Source organism: Felis catus, chromosome B1 (assembly GCF_018350175.1).
Source record: "Felis catus isolate Fca126 chromosome B1, F.catus_Fca126_mat1.0, whole genome shotgun sequence".
NCBI classification, from domain to species: Eukaryota; Metazoa; Chordata; class Mammalia; order Carnivora; family Felidae; genus Felis; species Felis catus.
This window is the reverse complement of record NC_058371.1, coordinates 83953391-83973940: the sequence shown is the minus strand read 5'-3', so window position 1 is coordinate 83973940 and position 20550 is coordinate 83953391. Positions and strand designations below refer to the sequence as shown.

The window sequence follows — 20550 nt, the reverse complement described above, 5'->3', positions numbered from 1 at the left end:
ATGAGTGGGGTCATATCTGTGGAAGACTATCATGCATGTGGGACTTGGGTACAAGAACTTTGTTAACTTCACTGTACTTCTTCACCAAAAACTCAACCTCTAATCTTGATCAGCTGTCGTAAAAATTAAAGAGGAGGCCTAAATAAGCAATATGGATAAATCCTAACAAACTAACAACTCGACACAGTAACAGTGAATAATTAATAAAATAAATGTCAACTCTGAGTGTGGGTGAATGTGTACCTTTGGGTGAGTGGAGAAGACTGAAGAGGCCTATAAACATTACTAATATGGTCCCATTTTAGGCATATCACCCATTCAAAACTTAAAAATAAATTCAATTTCAAGAGAATAAAGTCAAATACATAAGACAAAGGTCATATAACAACCTCTTATGACTCTATTCATTTTTATTCTATCTTGTTTCATTTGAGGAGAAATTTCAGATTTGATACCTATTAACAAGGCATATGCCTCAGAAGGAATCAGTTATATTAATAGAAAAGCTCTAGAAAACCACTACATTTTCTAGCTGGTAAATACAGCATTTACCTATGGTTATGGTTAAATATAGTGGTTCCTTTTTTGTGTCTATTGGAAATTTTCTGGTTTGGAGATCATGCACAAGAATAGATTTAAATTTTTACATACCACAAATATATTTTAAAAAGTCAGCTAGAGATACTAAACCTAATTCTCAGAGCAGAAAGAAGCGACATTAAACGTACCTATTGTAAGAGAGTGACATAACTATATTTGATTTTTAGAAAGTTTACTGGGTGTCAAAGTAGAGAACATACTAGAAGTTGACAACTTAATAAGGAAACTAACTTGTTTGGAGGTTATTTTAATATTCAAGGAAAATAAAATAATAAAGAGGATCTAAGTCAAAACAGAAGCAGATGACTAGAGAAGAGAATCTGGATTCCAAAACAAGTTATTAAATGGGATAAAGGGCCATTTATTAAATGCAGTTACCTAGACTTAATGATGGAATTAGCTGCAATTTAGAATTGAGATAATGAAAGTCAGGAATTTCAGGTGAAAGTCAATAAATATGGACCACTAAACTATTTGAAATATAAAGAAAGAGGGATTTTAGTCAAGGATGATGAGTTTAGTTCTAACCATGTTGTTTTTGAAATGTCTTCAAATATTCAGAAACAGTTAAACACATGGGTCTAGATTTCAGGAGAGATACTAAGGCTGGAAAAGTATTTTTTTGTAAATCATTGGCTAATGGTTGAAGTCAGTCAAATGAAGTCATTGAAACCAAGTACATGTAGTGAAAAAAAAGGATGACTAAAGACTGAACTGTAAGACACAAAACCATTCAGGGGAGCAAGAAGAGAATTTAGCTGGTAAAAGCACTGACAGTGATAGGAGGAGCAGCAGAGAAGAACAACTGAGGGAACAATGTCATCACTCTACTTACTGGATGTTTCTCAAGTAAACAAGGTCATTAAGTTAAAAGATGACTTTACAAGGCTGAGTAGCTCCCACCCCTTTCCAACCAGAGAGCCTGTTTGAGAAATTGAGGCTAGCCTGCAGTGGCGCCCTCTCCTTCTGCCAAGGCAAGGGAGCTAAGAGTGTCTTCTGATGACAACTCCTGGGAGCTTTGAAGACTTGTGGTACTCAGCTCAGAGGCAGACAGAGATCACCCCCAGAACAAAGCCAGTACCACCTGTGGAGTGTTCCAGTGCTGCACAGAAACAAGAGGATTAATTCATAGACAAGGCTGAGGGTAGCTCCAGTTCTTCTCCACCAGAAAGCCTGTTTGGGAAACTGAAAGTCCCTCCCCCTACTGCCTAGGCAAGGGAGCTAAGATACACTGAGGAGAGTGTTTTCCAGCTCCATCTCACCTGATGGGCTGGCAACCCCAGGAAGCTGAGAAGTGGGCAGGCAAATCTAGTGGCCATGTGTAATCAGGAAACTTAGAGTGGGGGTTGTCTTGAGTTAATACAACAAACAAAAAGCTTTATGGCTTTAGAGCAGCTTCTCCCACTGCTCCAGGGCAGAGAATCTAATTTGTAACCTCCTCATCCCTGAATACAACTTTCATCCTGCCAACCAAGGAACCTAACCAGAGCATATAGAAAGCTGCATAGCCTATTCAACAGCCCTACATTCATGGCATTGGCATTTGAACAGAGAGCACAGCCTGTGGCTCCCCCCATCTGCAGAGCAAAACCAGTTACCTCACCCAACCAGGGAATTCGGTGCACACTCTGGTTTGATTAAAGTCACCAAATAACAAACTGTACAGGTCCTGAGTCCCATCCTACTGCTCTGCAAGGACAGGGAAATTAATTCATAGCTCTGTCTACTACCATATACTGTACCCAGTCCTGATCATCTAGTAAGCCTCATCAGAGAATCTGGGCAAGCATAGAGCCCATCCTATAGCTTCACTAGGGTAGGGAACCAGGGCCATAAAACTATTTAACTGTTCTCAGCCAGTGGCACAACTCCCACTCCCTGCCATCCCTTTAGACCTGGAACAGCAGCCTTGCTCAAAAATAGACCATAGTGACAGACCCCACCTGCTCAAGGACATTATCAGATACACACCCAGAAAACCAAACTTAGCTGCTTATTGAAGAGCTGTCTCTACCAAAGAAAACTTGTAAAGTCTAGAAAAGGAGGCCATTACTCAAACAGGTAGAATTAATAAGGACACAAGGATACACACACACACACACACACACACACACGCACACACACACACCAGGCAAATATGACACCAAAGGAAATTAATAAAGTTCTAATAACTGACACTAAATATATGGAGATCTGTGAGCTGTCAAAGAATTCAGAATTATCTAAGGAAGTTTAGTGAATTACAAGAAAACAGACATATAACTAAATAAAATTAGGAAAACAATGCATGAACAAAACAAGAAGTTTGATATGGAAATAGAAACCATCAAAAAGCAATAAAATAGAAATCTAGACTTGAAAAATATAATAACTGAACTGAATAACTCAGTAGAGAGTTTTAAAAGAAGACTTCATCATTGGGTGGGGTGGGGAATCACTCACCTGAACAATAAGACATTGAAAATTACTGAGTCAGAGGAGGAAAAAGAAAAAAAAAGAATGAAAAAGGGTGAAGAAAGCTTGCAGAAATTATAATACAAAATGAAAAGAAACAATATTTGCATTATGAGAATACCAGAAAGAAAAGAGAAAGAAAACGGACAGAAAGTATATTTAAAGTAGCAAGGGTTGAAAAAAAAATCCCTGAACCTGGAGAGATAAATGGACACATAGATCCATGAGGCCCAAAAGATCCTATAGAGCTGAATTTAAATAGGGCTACACTGAGATACTGACTATATAATTAAATAGTCAGAAGTGAAAAACAATGGAAGAATTTTAAAAGCAACAAGAGAAAAGAGAGAAGTTACATACAAGGGAACCCCTAAAGACTATGAGCAGATTTCTCAACAGAAATTTTTCCGGCCAGGAGAGAATGTGATGATATATTCAAAATTTTGAAAAGAAATAACTGTTAACCAAGAATTCTCTACCTGGTGAAGTTGTCCTTCAGAAACAAAGGAAGGAAAAATACTTTTTTTAGTTTCAATTAAATTTTCAATCTTAAATTGAAGATTAAGGAGAAAAAGATATTATTGTTGGGGCAAGAAAAAAATAGATGATATAATCTGCTATAATGGGAGGAAAGTTGGGGGTGAAGAGAAAATGAGGTATGATCTGAAAAGCATTAACAGAAACTTGAGGAGATTCTGCCCAATGGCCTTATTTTTATCCATTCAAGAAAAAAGTATATTTAAGAACAATGGAGTATAAAAGATTTATCAACCTGACTTCAAAAGCACAGTACATAAAAGAAATATTAATAAATTTGACTACACTAAAATAAAAAAATATTCTGTAAGTACAAGATACCACAAAAACTGAGGTAACAAATTATACACTAGAAATAAATTTGTAACAGAAATTTCAGCTCCAGTTTAGGATATACAAAAATGCAAAGACTATTACTCCCACTATAAACTCAAGAAAATGCTGAATATATCAAACCATAAACATTTCTTTAACTAATCCGAGAACAGAAGTTTCAGAGGAACCAACTAGCCTGAAACCTAAGAAAAGGCAAATGCCTTCATGGAAAAGAGCTTCCCTCCATGGAAGGAAGAGATGTCAGGCCTCATATAAGCTGGTAATAATAATTCAGCCAAAAATATTCAATGACTTACTGAAGGTCAAGGGGGACTAGTATGAAAGTACAGACCTACTGAAAGCCATAAACTCAAAAGTAGGCTGCATTCACTAACAGACTTTTCTTCATCTTCACAGAGGCTCATGAGGAAGATTGGAAAGAAAGTGGGAATCTGGAGAAAGTGTCCTTTGGTGATTCAACCCTATGGGAGGGGAGTAGCCATCACTAAAGACACACCACTTGGATCCTCTTCCCTATAGAACAAAAACTGCAGACTCTATTGCCTTCAGGGCATAGATGGAGACTCATTGCAACTAGAAGATAGAAATAAGAGAGGTACAGAGAAGTTTCCTGGGATCAGATCATTAGAGATTCTCTGATCCTCTATTGCTAAGAGAAAGACAGGACCACTGAAAAGCCTTATCCTTAAGACCCAAGAATATAGATTTTGCCTAAGATCGAGGTTAAAAATAGAACAACAGAAAATGTCTCTACTCCTACCAGTCCAGTAAACAGTAGCAAACTATTAACAGCAGCCTACCACTGGAGGAGGCATAAAAACATGAACACTAAACCTCTCTTTGGTAGAAGCTCCCCAAAAAAGCCTTAAGCGGAGAGTAGAGAACAGTCTCCAGACACCCAAACCCCACTATGAGTAGAAAGGAATGCTAGAGTTATTTGAAACTGGTGATGCACTCAAGGCAGCCATAGTAACAACAAAACTCAAACCCAGATCTGTTACTGACTAGATTGACTCAATTTAAAGTGTAGTAGGAAAAGAGGAATGCCCACTTCCAGGCATAGGTACTATTTTTTTATATTTTACTATCCTACACACTACACAAAGAAGATGAAGACTAAGATGAACAGTCAAGAGAAAAGAGGGGGAAAAAAGCAGTTAAGAGAACCAGGTTAATATAAGACCCAAATGTTGGACCTGTTAGAAACAGAATATACTTAAGACTCTAATGGAAAATGTGGATGACTTGCATGACCAGATGGAGATTTTTAGCAGAGATAGAAACTATTGGAAATGACCAAATACAAATCCTAGGAATGTAAAACACAGTAAGAGAGGAAGAATGCCTTTGACAAGATCATTAATAGTTATGATACCATCAATGAAGTAATCAGTGAACTTGAAGATAAGCTAATAGAAATTACCCAAACTGAAACACAAAGAAAAAAAGAAAAAAAGACACAAAGAAAAATGAAAATGCATATGAGAGCATTCAAAAGCTGTGACACAATACCAAATTAAATATAGGTGTTATTTGAATCTCAGAAAAAAGAAAAAGACAGAATAGATATTTGAAGAGATAATGGCCTAAGATTTTCCAAAAATATTAAATTTCAAAACACCAATCCAAGAAGCTCAGAAAACACCAGAGAAATGACATGTACACAAATATACCCATAAACAAACAAGCAAATCAAACAAACGATAAACTTCTATGTATATCACAGTCAGGCTTTTGAAAAACGAAGATAAGGAGAAAAAATTTAAGGTGACCAAAGCAAAAAAAGAAAAGCAAATTACATATAGAGTAACAAAAGTAAGAACATATTTTGGACTTCTTGTTTAAAAGTATGTAAGTGACATCTTTAAAGCACTGAAATAAGAAAAACATCAACCCAGGATCTTATACAAAGTAGAAATAACTTGTAAAAATTAAGAGACACAAAGACTTTTATCCAGACAAATAAAAACTGACAAATTCATTATCAGCAGATTTGCACTGCAAGAGATATTAAAGGAAGTTTTTCAAGTATGACATAACAGAGAGATACTTGAATCCACAAAAGAAATGGAGAATGCTATAAGCGATCTAAAAGAAAGTAAATATTAATTTAATCTTTTCTTGTTTGTAGTGACTATAAAAGATAATTGCCTAAGGCAGGGTTTGGCACACTTCTATTAAAGACAGATAGTAAATATTTTAGGCTTTTTGGACTATACGGTTTCTGTCACAACCATTCAACTCTGCTGTGGCAGTGTAAAAGCAACCCTTGGCAATACATAAACAAATAGGCATGGTTGTGTTACAATAATATTCTATTTGTAAAACTAATTAATATTCAGGATTTGGCCTGAAGGCCAGAGTTTGCCAACCACTGGCCTAAAGTAAAAATAGTAGTGATGTATTATATACTGATAGCATATATAAAAGTGTAACATATAACATCAATAGCAAGAAGGGTGACAGGGATAAATGGGGAGTTATTGTTGTCTAGTTCTTACACTAAAAGTATAGTATACAATTATATCACTAAAATGCTTGAAGGTAGATTGTAATTAAAATGTTTATGACCATTTGGGGAGTAATTACTAATAACTTTTAAAAATAAGTATAAATAATAACCCAATAGTGAAGGTAAAATGGAATAACAAAACATACAAAATAAATTTTAAAGCAGAGGAAAAGAACAAGACAGATGGAATATATAGAAGACAAGTAGCAAAATGTTTTTAATCCAACCATGTCAATAATCACATTAAATGCAAGCTACACACACACACACACACCAATTAAAAGACAGAGAAGATTATCAGCTTGAAAGACCTGACTATATGCTTCATAGTTATAATGAAATATAATGACATAGTTAAAAGTAAAAAGACTGAAAAGACTGAAACAATTATATCATGGAAACACTAATCAAAGGAAAATTGCAATGACTATTGATATCAGATAAAATAGATTTCATATAACACACATTAGTATTATATAAGGATAAAATTGTAATTCACCAAGAAAATGTAACTTTCCTGAAGGTAAATGGGCCTAACAATAGAGCTTTATAATACATGAAGCAAAAACTTAAAGAACTGAAAAAGAAACAGACAAATCCACAGTGATATACTTAGAGACCTCAACATTCCACTCTCTACAACAGATCAAACAAGTAGATAAAACATCAGAGAGGATACAGAATACTTAAATAACACTACTAACAACTTGACCTCATTGGTATTTATTAGACTTCATCCAACAACAGAATACATATTTTGTTTCAAAGTACACATGGAATGCTTACTAAGATTATATTCTTGGTTATAAAGCAAACCTTAATAAACTAAAATAAAAATGTGTGTGTTTGTATATTTAAATCAGAATAAAATCACTATGCTACATATAAAAATGTGCTTAAAGGGAAAGTTATATTATTAAATGCTTATATTTAGAATACAAGTTCTCAAATCCATGGTTTAAACTGAAAAGCAATTCTACTTATAAGCTTCTATTTTAGAAAAAATATTGAAAATGCATACCAGAAGATAATGGAAGGAATGTTCATAATAAATCAGCCTCAATAAAAAAAATATTGAAACAGGCTAAAGGCCTGTCACTAAGAAAGTAGACAAATATATTGCAGCCTATTCATTCTATATAAAATGAATCTTCATATATCAACATTGATTAACTTCATAAAGTACAGAGGAGAAAGAGTGAGGAGGGACAGGAAGACAGAGGGAGGGATATGATGGCACTTATAGAAAATTTGACAACATGTAAAATAGTACTCTAGTTCTATATTGTGTAGGTGTACATAATATGAAGTCCAACCACAGAGAAATGCATGATAAACACTTAAATCAGAATAATTATGATATTTGGGGAACAAGTGTGAGGGATGTGATCAGGAAGGGGAACACAAAAAACTTCAAATGCACAGGGAAAGTTTTGTTTATTACACTGAGTAAGTACAAAATGTCTCTATATTTTTCATTATACCTTTGGTACATCCTAAACACTCATTATACATTTAATTAACTAAAAAGGCAAAGTCATGTGTTGAGAGGAAATGGGGAAGAAGTTGGGTAGGAGGCTGGAGAAGAAAAGTGGAGTTCTGGGCTAGCCTTTAAGAGTACCAGATGAGGGAACAAGTGGAGGCAGTTTTATGGGGCCAGCTGGGCCTGGAGACCACAGATTTATAGATATATGTGTGTGGCTTTCTCCAACAGTGCTCAGCAGTCTTGTGGAGAAGGATAGTTTCATTGACAGTGTAGGGGTTTTGCCTCCTGATGAAGTGAGAGAATAGTGAAGCTAAGACTGTAATAATACAAATATGACCAAACATCTTTTTTAGGTTGTATTGGGAACTCATTAAAGGGGAAAGATGTAACATATTGGCAGATGAGAGAATAATTCAGTTCTGAGTAATGAGAAGTCCAAGGTATTGCCATGGGTATAAGTAGATGGCTGAAATGGCATGGTATTATTGGTCACTAGGGCTAGTAGGAAAAAGACACTGTGCATCACAGATGTTCAATGGGTTATTCCCATGGAAACTGAAATCTCCCAGGAGGATAACAGGCAGGACGTGTTCTCATAGAAAAGTCTGAAGAAAGCAGAAGTTTCACCAATGAACATGACAAATAGGTGTGGAGGAGTGGTATAGCCAGACATCAGCAACCTTACGTGAGGTCTTAACAGCTTAAGGGGACTCTTGCGACTACTAGGAAAATAGTAGCCCAGCCTTCAGTCCCTGTGGTTTGTGGCCTGTCTGTATTAGAGTAGGCAACTAGGAAGCAGAAAACCTCAGAAACCAAGTTTCCATTAAGACAAAAAGACAAAGAAAACATTTTCTGAAGAGGTAGAAGGCTAAAGAAACTGTTTTCTATAGGAATAGAAGACCCTAAGGACATTATACAACATTTTTAAAAGTGAGAAGATCAGGGGAAGATTGAGTCATTTGCCCATAGCAAAATGAGGATGACACAAGGGGCAAGGATACAGGACAGGGGGTGCTTGTGGTTTAGGTGCTATCCCAGGATGACAGGAATATAAGGCATCATATGATGGGCTGTGCCTGGGTTCTAACCAGAAGGGCATACCTCTGGTTAAAGATATTCCCTAGCCTGTTCAGGCTGAGGTCTGGGCAGGGAGTGTTGGAGGCTCACTGACACTATGTACCTGTGGCTTTTGTTCAGCTTTCCAAACAGTGCTTTGATATAAGATGTTGAATAAATGATTAATTCCTATCCATTTCAAAAATAAACAGAATAGCAAGTCTCTATTATGGTGATTGTATAGCCCTTCAGTAGCCAACCCACTAAACTTGTTCACTTCATATCAGTATCCTGAAACTTCTAACACCAGGACATTCTGATAAACCAGATATAATTCACAATGCCAAATCACTTGAAAACCGTCTAAAACCCTGCAATTTACAAGAGGGAATATGGATGGACAGGGCTTGTAAGGATCAGCCAAATGCTATAGAATGTCAAGAAGACATAAAGCCAGGAATATTATTTACCTCTGCCTTCTCTGTTTCTTTTTCCTCATGGCAAATGTCAGGGTACTTTGAAAGCTACCATCTTCATAGGATAATTATATTCAAAGTTCTGCAACTAGGCCCCTATTCTCAGTAACAGGGATTTATTCTTATTTATATCATTGGAAAGTAGTAGAAGAATTAAAAAAAAGTTTCAGGAAAAAGATTCTTTTTGAGGAAAATGGCATAAATTGGCAAATTTGATATTTTACCTGAAAAAAGAATCAGGCATGTATTTAAGGTCAAGACCTTCCTTGCCTCTCATGAGGCCCCTGACCAGGCAGAGCATAAGTCCTGACAGAGCAATGAATTAAGATTCTAGGGCAACATTTCTGCCCAAGAAACCAACTGTGTCAGGAGACAATTGAATTCTTTAAATTGTCAGTATGGTTTTGCTACCAATATTAAATTCAATGTGAGCCCCTTTGTCACAAGAAGAATAAGGAAGGATGAGAGTTGTCAAGGCTCCAGATTGATCAAAAGCCCAGCTTCCAGGCTTTACCACAAGGAAGCAGCACTGACATGAGACAGACAGAAGACCCATGGATTTAGCAAGACCAAACAGCAACAGTCTTTTAAGGCTTTGCCACTCAAAACACGATCCCTAGACCAGCAGTATGAGTTGCCTGGAAGCCTGTTAGAAATGCAAAACCGTGAGCCAGACCCCAGATCTTCTAAATTAGAAACTGCATTATGGCATAGAGCATTTCTACCTACATTCAAGCATGAGAAGCACCATTTTAAGAATAGAAGCCCAGATTCCATTCCCATAAACTGGGAGAAGTGAATACGGAATTCTGCCAAATAAAAAGCCAATATGGGCTAAAGGCCCATGTCACTTAATCAGACTTTCTAGACAGATGCCAAGAGCTGTTATGGATCCTGGCCTGGGCTTCAGTCTCTCTAGCCACTGACTTATGACCTACATATAGTACTCTCATTTCTACCCAGAATTTTATAATCTGGGTTGTCTGTCTGAGGCCCTGGACACCCACCTCCTTTTTACTCATCTATTTGTTGGCCTCTTTGTATTGAACTTTTTCCAGTGACTAACCCTAACCCAGATGTGATTATTTCCTCATTCTTTCTTCCTTTTACTTTTGCATTCTCCAGACTTAGCTGTGCTGCCTGACTCTTGGCAGGGTCAGGCCCAACACACCTCTATTGAATACTTGGCTAAATAGACCCAGGTCACTGTATGCCACACTTTGGAGAATGTTGGAGGTTGGCCAGGACATGTATATGGCAGCTCATAATAAGAACTAGTGTCTTGATGTCATCAAAATCAGGATCATCTAGAGTCCAGCAACTTACTGAACACATCTGGACTGGGGTTTTAGAATACACAGTGGTTCAAACTATACTGACACATGGAAACAGGAAGGAGGGGAAAGGGTATAATAAAATATAAGTGGCCGGTATGGTACTCTTCCTTTTCCTCCTTTAAATACCAAACCAAAGGAGGTTCTACTAATATCCACTTCATGGAGTCTCTCCACTACTGCTTTTGAAATTCATTTTATCCAAAAGCAACCACAATTTTCTGAGTACTTATGTGACTTTTCTGAATATTATGTGCCATGTGCCATGTTCTGTATTATCACATCATATGCATAACATTAATCTTTATAACAAATTTAAGATGTAACTCCAGCTTTACAGGTGAAAAACTGAAGGTTAAAAAGTAATTTGTTCCACTTAGTAACTGGAGAAACAAGGAAGTTAATGTGAGTTTCTAATTCTTCTCTGCATTCTACCTGCTATCGCTTTTCAACTTTAACATACAAAAATCTTCAAATGTTTACCATCTCTTAAAAAATATACTAGGGCAGATAGGTAGGGAGAAAGGAAGAAGGGCTAGGAAACATTTATTTTATTTATCTTTTTATTTATATTATTTTCCTTCCTAAAAATAGAAATCTCTGGGAAACCTATAACATATCAACATAGCATTTAAAGCCTAAGCACCAGAACCCCCAGGAAAGAGAAAAAAAACAACCAAACAAAAAAAACCCCATCATGGTAGATATTTTTATACTTTTATTTATAACATTCCATCTTCTTGAGACATACTCATCCCTATCACTTCTACTGGGTCCTGATGAGAATATACTTTCAGTGGACAAACAACCATGAAAAAGAATCAATAGCAAAAATTCTAAATAATTGAAGTTTAAAAATAGAATCTGATGATTGAACATATCCAGTTCTACAGACCCACCATTCTGGATACTTAACAAAGGGGTAAAATTTCCTCCTTTTGCTTCTTTGAATCATAGGACTGCCTTCTGGAGATTGCAATCTCAGTCAAGAAATAGTCCCAAGTCACAATGAGTATTAACTGAATATTCATTGAAACTAGCAAAATCTTGATGTTCACAAAGAGCACAGAGCAACAACTCAGAGCAAAGAACTCAGTTCAGCAAGCAGAGGGATTGTATCTTTGGTTCATTGTAAATCAAAAGTCAGTCTACTGCTCGTTAGTCTCAAATTAGGATAAGAACAATGTTGATCTCCACTATGTATAAAGTAAAAGAGGCTCTGTCAATCCCTGTGACAAGGCCCTTTAATCCTGAGAACTCTGTAGTCTTTGTGCCAGCACTAGGCCAGATCTGAACCATAATTTACATAGTTTTAAGTGACCAGACATCCTGAGAGGGAGCACTTGGACCAACTTTAGGAATATGGTCAGTAGGCCATCTGATTTGCTAGTTTTTGCTCTGTGTCTGTCATAAAAATGAAAGCATCCTGAAGAACTACAAAGTGAAGATATGAGAAAATGCTCGATTTAATCTCAATCATCTCTTTGTGACAGGTTGGTTACAGATGTCTACCCATAATCCCTCATTAAAATAATATAATAAAGGGTACCTGGGTGGCTCAGTCAGTTGAGTGCCCGACTCTTGATTTCAGCTCAGGTCAGGATCCCAGGATCATGGGATCAAGTCCCAAGTTGGGCTCCATACTGAGTATGGAACATGCTTAAAGTATTCTCTCTCTCTTTCTCTCTTTTTCCTCTGCCCCTCTCCCCTACCCACACACACTCTCTCTCTAAAACAAAATAATAATTTAAAAAATGCTATAATAAAATGTTCTAACAGAATATAGACTTGAAAAGACTTAAAGAAACCAGCAGTTGTCTCATTTAAGTGATGGGAACACTGAAGCCTAGAAATGAGGTGGGAGAGCTCCATGTGCCCAGCTGGCTAGTAGCCATGCTGGAACTAGAGAGAAGGTCTTTTGTTCTGAGGTAAGCTTTTTACCCTTCTCTTCAGGGTGTGACACTTATGGTTGCTTCCCACCTATTACACAAAGAACAGGAATTTTCATTGGATATTCCCAAAAAGACAGAAATGTCATGAAAATTTTTTCTTCTATAAACACATCATGTGACACCTTGATTCTGCCTACTTGACAAAAACTTGTAAAACCTGGTCTCAAGCCCCAAAGGCACTTAAAAAAAAATTGCTAGCACCCAGCAAAGATTTAAAGAAATAACACAACAGAGTTATGTAACAGTTCACTAGATGCTTGGGTATTTTTTAATGTCCTTCTCTGTCATCTGGAAGACCAAAGAAAGGATAGGAGTTTATTGTCTGCACTTAAGATGACAGGTTTTTTCCCCTGATACTTTTATTCAGCAAACTTCATATTTCAAATATAATGACTCCTAGCAGCCCATCTCAAGCCTATCTTAAGAAGCAGAGATGTTCAGAAAGAATTTTAATTTGGCTGGAGGTTGATTCTTTTCTTTTTTTTTCCACATGTACTAAAGAAGACTTGAGGAAGTGCTGTCTCAGCAACATCAAATGTCTCAAATCCTTATGAACACTGTCACACACAAACACCCAAGGCCAGTTAAATACCAAGTGCTCAAGCAAAACTAAAACTGAAACTTTGATTATAACCGTAGGACATTTCTAATGTAGACATCAGAAGTTATTAATTCACAGAACTGACTGAATTCCTTATGATGATACATTTCAAGTTCCAATTAGTATTAACTAAATTACCTATAGTTTCTGATGATTAATTGCTTATTTTCTTTTGAAATTTTAAATTTCAAAGAAAGACAGATAATGAATTTAATTAAAATTTTATCTTCTGCTTTTTATTATAACAGGCAAGAATAAATGTATAGATGTGATTATTATAATTTCACTTTAGCTCTCCAGAGAAGTTCATAGAGTGCCTGAGGTTATCTACAAAGAATATAATACGGCATAACTAAGTTTTCTTATCCATACTGCCTACTGCATACAGATAATGAGTCTTAATTCTTTTACTACAAGCAGGTCCTTTACTCTCCAATATGTACAAAATCACACATTCCACCTTAAAATGTTTACTCAATAAAACTGCACTACAATAAAAGTAAGAGCAAGCAATAGGTGATTAAAAAAAAAAGAAGAAAGAATTCAACTGCTAAACTTGAATCAGACAGAAGACCTATAAAAAGAATGAGGCTGAGCAGTGAGGTTCAAGCCATTGTTCTACCTGCAAACTCATCTAGCATTTCTCTAGTGCATCTTCTGGAAATGAAGAAAATCATGGAGTGATTTGACAAGTCCCCTTAGTAGTATGGGTTAATCTTCTGTGATCAGCTAGAATATATTAAGGATTTCCACTGAGACAATATGATATTCCAGTTCAAACTTTATGTGAAATGCATGTCATTAATTTATGCCAGAACACTGAATAAAACAACATCCGTAGACTTTCCTTCTTCCTTTCCCATCTTCTCAATCTTGGCTGAAGTCCTCCAACTTTTAAGATTGCTCTTATCCCATAGGTAAGGAGAAGTAAGGAAAGGAAATACCATAGTCATAAATCCATATGACATGTATTTCTTGAGCATCTATTATATGGGATGCAGTGTGTAAATAGAAATGTTCCCTTTTATATCCCATCCTTGAGAAAGTACTAGTTTCAGTCCTTAAAACAGAACAACCAACATAATACCCACCTCCACACCTTTCTCTCATTCCTGCTTCTATCCCCTTGCCCCATTTCCACACCTCCCTGCCTCCAGTGCAAACACATTTTAGCACTTAACATTCCCTGACGCTTTTCCTCTTAGCAAAATATTCTGAGAATTTCTTCACTCCCTAATCCTTTGTCAGAAAAGTTAATAAATGTGTCTTTGTTTGGCTATTTCTTGTTGTGTTTCTGGAGTCTTTTTTTATAATTTAACTCTATGTTAGTCTGGTAAACACATTGGAATTCTCTCACATGGCACTTCTTATTACAGTAATTTGTCATGAGAGAAGTTATATAGGAATGTGGTTAAGAAACCTATGATGGATCCAGACTGCCAAGGCTCTGCCAATTACACTGGGACCTTGGGCAGTTTACTTAACTGTACTATCCTAGTTTCCTCAACATAAATTGGTAAAATGGCAATGCCTGCCTGATTAATTGTAGAGAGAATTAAACAAATAAATGCAAAGTTTTTAGGTATTTCATTTTTAGCAAAGATGGACCAATGTAACAGAACACTGTATCTCCACTGATTGGAAGTAAACACAAAAAGTGAGCTACCTGATGATTTAAAAAAAATAAACAACAGCAGGAAAATTGTGACAAGGAGCTAAACATGGAGAAACATACACTTAAGGGTGAATTTTTCTTTCCCTATTTTCCTTGTGCTTTTGACCTGAAGGTAGTCCCCATTTTTTGACATGGGCCATAAAACTGGGACTCTTCTTTTTTAATTGAAATAATATATATTTAGAACATAATGGTGTTAGACCAAAATCCAATAACACAAAAATATCTGGGAAATTCAAATGTTTGAGAATTAGGCAACACACTTCTATACAACCACTGTGCCAAAGAGAAAGTTACTAAGGTAATTAGGAAATCATTTGAATTATGAAAATAAAAATAATATCAAAATTTGTGGGACGCAGCTAAAGTGGTACTGACAGAAATTTAGAACACTAATACTAGAAAAGTCTTACATCTAAGATCTAAACTACCATTTTAGGAAACTAGAAAGGGTACATTAAACTCAAAGCAAGCAGAAGGAAGAGAATAATAAAAACAAAAGCAAAAATCAATGTGATTGAAAATTAAAACAATTGAGAAAAATCAATGAAACCAAAAGCTGTTTATTTGAAAAGATAAATAAAATTGATAAACTCCAGTTAGATAGACCAAGATAAAAAGAAGCTATAAATTACAATATTGGGAAAGGAAGAGTAAAGCTCATTATAGACCACTGACCTTAACATAATAATAAAGAACTATTCTGAACAATATGAAGATAAAAAAGGTAACAAATAAAATTGAACAATCTTTGAATAAAAACTACCAAGTTTCACTCAAGCATACAGCATACAGAGGGGTTTTTTTCCAGGAAGGAAAAACTATTTAACATTAAAAAAATCTATTAATACAACTCATTATATCAAAAGACTAAGAAATTAAGAAAAAAAAATTTGATAATCCAAAAGATGCAAAAAAAAAAAAAAAAAACACCAAAAAACAGTTGAGGAAATTCAACATGCATACAATAAAACTCCCATCCATTAAAAAAAAAAACAAACTGTCAGCAATTTAGGAAGAGAAGGGAAGTACTTTAACTCAATAATGGGCATCTAGAAAAATCCTACAGCTATGATTACAGCTGGATTATAACAGACTCAATACTTTGCTGCTAGGATCAGGAATAAGGTAAGGCTTCCACTCTTAGCTTTCCTCTTCATTTTCACACTGGTGATCTTAACCAATGCAGTAAGTCAAGGAAAAGAATTAAAAGACATACAGATTGAGGCAAGTCTGGGTGGCTAGTTGGTTCAGTGTTCGACTCTTGGTTTCAGCTCAGGCCATGATCTCATGGTTCATGTCAGGCTCTGTGCTATTAGCACAGAGGGATTCTCTGTGGAGGGATTCTCTCTCTCCCTCTCTCTGCCTCTCCCCTTCTCATGCTGTCTCTTTCTTTCTCTGTCTCAAAATAAATAAATAAACTTTAAAAATGATATAAAAGACATACAGATTGAAAACAAATAACTAATGTTGTCTTTATTTGCAGACAACATGAGTACATTGCTCATAGGAATGCAAAATAGTATCTCTTCTTAGGAAAAAAGGTCTGTCAGTTTCTTATAAACACTGACCTTCCATATGACCCAGAAGTCTTCCTCCTATTTATTTTCCCCAAGAGAAATGGAATTTATGGTCACATAAAAACCTGTTTTTAATGTTTTTTTTAACTAAAAATTCAAAATCACCCCAAATCTCTTCAAATGATGAATTGATAATCACCTTAAAGTATATCCACAAAATGGGATATTACTCAGCAATAAAAAGCAATACATCCTTGATACCCACAAAACTTAGATGAATCTTCAGCACATTACAGCCAGATTCAAAGGGCTTCATACTATATAATTCTGGAAAATGTAAATTATGGAAATAAAATATAGATCAGTGATTTCTAATGGTTGGAGGTAAGCAGGAGAGGTTGACCACAAAGGGATAGAAGCCAAAGATTTTGGGGTGATGTAAGTGTTCTGTATCTTAATTGTAGTGGTGTGTATATGACTGTTTGCATTTGTCAAAATGTCAAAAAGTCTAGAACTATACACCAAAAAGCATGAATTTTCCTGCGTGTAGATTTTTAAAATACTGAACATAAATAAAACAAAAAGAAATTAGAAGATATAGCAAGCGGTCAATCAATATTACCAGAATTATTAATTTTATTAATATTTACAATTACTAACGGCTAGAAAAATGGAAGATGAACTAAGAGAGGTACAAGTGGAATGCTTTGGTAATAATTAATGTGAACTCAATTAAGAGGAATGCAGAATCATGAAAGGAAGGAAAAAGAACATATTCTGTAAAGGAGTAAGAAGAGAAACTGGGAACAAAATATTGATTTATATGGACCAAGAGTGGAGCGTCTGTGTGGCTCAGTCGGTTAAAGTGTCCGACTTCAGCTCAGGTCATGATCTCACGGTTTGTAAGTTTGAGCTCTGCTTTGGGATCTGTGCTCTGCTTTGGGATCGGAGCCTGGAGACTGCTTCTGATTCTGTGTTTCCCTTTCTCTGTTCCTCCCTGGCTCAGTCTCTCTCTCTCTGTCTCTGTCTCTCTCTCTCTCTCTCTCTCTCTGTCTCTCTCTCTCAAAAACAGATAAAAATTTGGGGTGCCTGGGTGGCTCAGTTGGTTAAGTGTCTGACTTCGGCTCAGGTCACGATCTCATGGTTTGTGAGCTCGAGCCCCACGTTGGGCTCTGTGCTGACAGCTCAGAGCCTGGAGCCTGTTTCAGATTCTGTGTCTCCCTCTCTTTCTAGCTCGCTCTCTCTCTCTCCCTTCTTCAAAAATAAGCATTTAAATAAATATTTTTTTAAAAAAATTATATAGACCAAGTGTCCAATTACCAAGACTTAATTGATAAACTCAAGTTTGATCTAAATAGGCATCAATAAATAGGGGCTCCTTTAAGTTTGGGATGAGGGATGGAGAACCAGTAGTAGCTTCTGTGCAGGGGCAATTTTCAGCATCATGTGTGTGTCCAAATCATAAATCAGGGAGGGAGACCCAAAGTAAAGTAAGGCCACAGGGTATGAGTCTCAGGCAGGTGTCCTGGGAATCAGGGTACTCGAACCACTGGGTGCAGAGCCAGGCTTCAGACCTCGAGGACATGGCAGCCAAAACTAAGGACACATTCAGAAACCCAATTAGACTCAGACAACTGATGTGACTGTTGCCTGGTGCTCATGGCCTAAATTTATCTCACCAGTAACCCAGACACCACTGTGGAAGCAAGTGGTAAACTCTGCCAGAGGTTCACTCCTTTGGTGAGGTGTTTTTTTTGTTTTGTTTTGTTTTGTTTTTTGGTTTTTCTGTTTGTTTTTGGTAAAAGGAAACAGGATGGAGTAGAGGATGGGAGGAAAGAGCCATTAACATATCCAGCTGAGTTTTCACTGGCTCTAAGTCAGGGTCACCTTCCACAGACGGGGAGCAAGGAACAGTGCCTGACAACAAGCAAACAAACAAAAGGGGGATTAAAATAATTATCTCAGGAGATACCTGGAACTGCTTCAAGAGATGATATTTAATTGGACATTGAGAGATTTATATATCAAAAATGTGGGGATAGATAAAGGGAGGGAGAAGAGAAGAGGGGTTGAAGAGGAAAGCAAGAATGAAAGACAAAAAAAAAAGAAAATATTGAAAAGAAAGAATGCAAGCAAAGACAAAAAGCTACAAATGTAAAATATACATAAGCAACAGGAAATTGGTTAATCTGAAGGGAGCAGACTGCATGGAGAAGAAGCAGGAAGTGGGTATATTATCACTGAAAGAAATCATTCATAGGGACAACACTTTTGCATAGGATGTTAGATACAGTGTTTGTCAACAAGGGAATAGGACAATCTGGGTTATCTACTTTCTAGCACTGTTAATTCATGGTTTCACTCAATTAAACAAATATTAATTGAGCAACTATCATGCCTAAGAGCATGAAAAGTGCTGTAATTCAGAAATAATGTCACTATGCCTTTAAGTGGGGTTTATAATCTGAAGAGCAGAATCCAAAATATCTATAAGGAAAAAAAAAGTTTGAGGAAAAGGATTAATCTGCTTTGAGTCTTCGCCTCCAGGGTGCAGAATCAATAAGCACTTTCTGAATGTTTAATATTTGCAATATTCTGTGCTAGATATTATTTTTATGTATTCTCAAATTTAATTTTGTTTCTGATTACTCCTTTCTTTTCTTTCCTTCCTTTTTAGAACTTAATGTATCTAAAGCTGCTACTATATACTAGTCAGTGTGGAAGTTAAAAGACAAAACAGAAACCATGTTGCATGAGATTTAAAATCCCATTTTAAAGATGGGTAAACTGAGATTGAAAATGTTTAGAAAATATGTCCAAGTTCAGACAGGAAACGAGTTAGGGAACAGGGATTTAACCATGGCCTCAACACTTTAAAACCATTGTTTGGGGGTGCCTGGGTGGCTCAGCCGGCTAAGTGTCCATTTTCAGCTCAGGTCATGATCTCATGGTCCGTGAGTTCAAGTCCTGCATCAGGCTCTGTGCTGACATCTAAGGGCCTGGAGCCTGCTTTGGATTCTGTGTCTTCCTCTCTCTCTGCCCCTCCCCAGCTCATGCTCTGTTTCTCTCTCTCAAAAATAAAGAAACCCTACAAAAATTTTTTTAAATAAATAAAACCATTGTTCCTATACTGAGCAAAATATAGTCCCTAAAAATTACAATTTCTAAAGATTAAAAGACTAGTCATTTGGTTGAGAAATCCCTCCTGAGAGAGGGAAGAGTAAAGTTCAATTTCATGCCAGATAATATGTTCCCCAGAGGCCAACTCATTTAATGACAGGCGATTATTCAATCTGGCTGAAATATTACCATTTCTATTTTTATCTCTACTTTTACGTTTCCATGTTGGTCTTTTTCTTTCTTTTCTTTCTTTTTCTTTTTCTTTTATTTTTTTAGCCATTTTCAATTAAGATTTCTAATTAGATTCTAAATTTGAGACATCTCTAGTTGAAACCAAATGGCAAAAGTAGTAATTAAAGGACAGCTGTTTGTTGTCTTTCTGGGGATGAAACAAGGCTTTTTGTTTCTAAGTTACGAAATCCTAGGGAATTCTTCATGTTTTTATCTTACTGTTTTAATAATAGTTAACTGAATTGAAAGATGCTGAATTGATCTAAAATGGTCAATACGCTTTCCAAGACAGATGCTGAGAACCTCTCTTCTGGAATAAGTTTAGGTTAACTCTAATATTCTGGCTTACTGAAATTTTCATTGTTATAAATACAAAATCTCCACATTTTATACAAAATCAAATAATTATTTAGGTGCTACAGTAGGCACTACCCCAAGTCATTTTCCTAACTTGAAGACTTTTTAAAATTATGACAATTTTATAAACCAACAAGAATAAGCATTTTCAATGGAAAGGAATAAGATTCAGAGCAGCTGAGATGCAAAATTTCTCTTATGGTTTTCTTTTGCCTGATTTGAGAGAACAAATATTATTAATACTGATACTGAAAATTATTTAGTAAGACTTTACTCCATAATATTTTCACATGAAAAGTATGA

General features: G+C 36.0%; 1 protein-coding gene across 9 annotated transcripts in view; it reads right to left on the bottom strand.

Moving 5' to 3' along the window:
• INPP4B (inositol polyphosphate-4-phosphatase type II B) overlaps nt 1-20550 on the bottom strand; it is a 764537-nt gene that overhangs the window by 373354 nt on the left and 370633 nt on the right. The gene's annotated exons all lie outside the window — the stretch shown is intronic.